We start from the raw sequence: 691 nt of genomic DNA on the forward strand, positions 1-691 counted from the left end.
AGGCGGCGTTAACACTAGGCTGGAAGTTTGAACAAACTCTGGATTCTAAGGATTTCAACTTGAGCAGGAGTAAGACAGAATACTTAGAGTGTAAGTTCAGTAACATGACTCGTGAAGCTAAAGGAAGTGATGCTTGATACATAAGATATCCCTAAAAGAGGAAGTTTCAAGTATCTTGGTCAATAATACAAGGTAATATGCAAATTAATGATGATATCACATATCGTATTAGAACAGGGTGGATGAAATAGAGGCTCACATCTAGTGTCTTGTGTGATAAGAATTGTCTTGTGTGATAAGAATGTACCACCAAGACTTAAAAGTAAGTTCTATAGAATGGTTGTTAGGCTGACTATAATGTATGCGGCAGAGTATTGGCCGGTCAAGAACTCACATGTCCAAAAGTTAAAAATAACAAAAATAAGAATATTAAGATAGATGTGTGGGCATAATAGGAAATATGAGATTATTAATGAGGATATTTGAGACAATATGGAAAATGCCCACCTATGATGGACAAGATGTAGGAAGCGAGACTGAGATGAAAATTGTTTATTGGGTGAGCAGGCCAAGCTTTAGGCCTAGTACATGGCCCAAATATCATGAGCATGAACGAAATCGATATTGGTATAATCAAGGATCCTAGTAGTTTATTCCAAACACAAATAAAGTAAAATCTGGAGTTAATTGT

The sequence above is a fragment of the Nicotiana attenuata genome, unplaced genomic scaffold (genome assembly GCF_001879085.1).
Source record: "Nicotiana attenuata strain UT unplaced genomic scaffold, NIATTr2, whole genome shotgun sequence".
NCBI lineage: Eukaryota > Viridiplantae > Streptophyta > Magnoliopsida > Solanales > Solanaceae > Nicotiana > Nicotiana attenuata.